We start from the raw sequence: 248 nt of genomic DNA on the forward strand, positions 1-248 counted from the left end.
AATTATATATATATTAGCAAATCTACTCACAGTGAGCCTCTCCACCCTCCTCTGCCCCACTCCTCCCCCAGCCCCAACACGCCCTTCCCCAAACACACACTCCTCGTCCTGTCTCCCGCACCTGCACGGTCCTGGATGCGCTGTGGGAAGCCCGGGCGGGAGCCAGGGCTCTGGGGCCCCAAGGAGGGAGGTGCCCGGGACCACCTGCTCGGTGCCGTGAGTGGTGCCCGGCCCCAGCCCGTCCCGCC

Source organism: Antrostomus carolinensis, unplaced genomic scaffold (assembly GCF_000700745.2).
Source record: "Antrostomus carolinensis isolate BGI_N321 unplaced genomic scaffold, ASM70074v2 scaffold40285, whole genome shotgun sequence".
NCBI classification, from domain to species: Eukaryota; Metazoa; Chordata; class Aves; order Caprimulgiformes; family Caprimulgidae; genus Antrostomus; species Antrostomus carolinensis.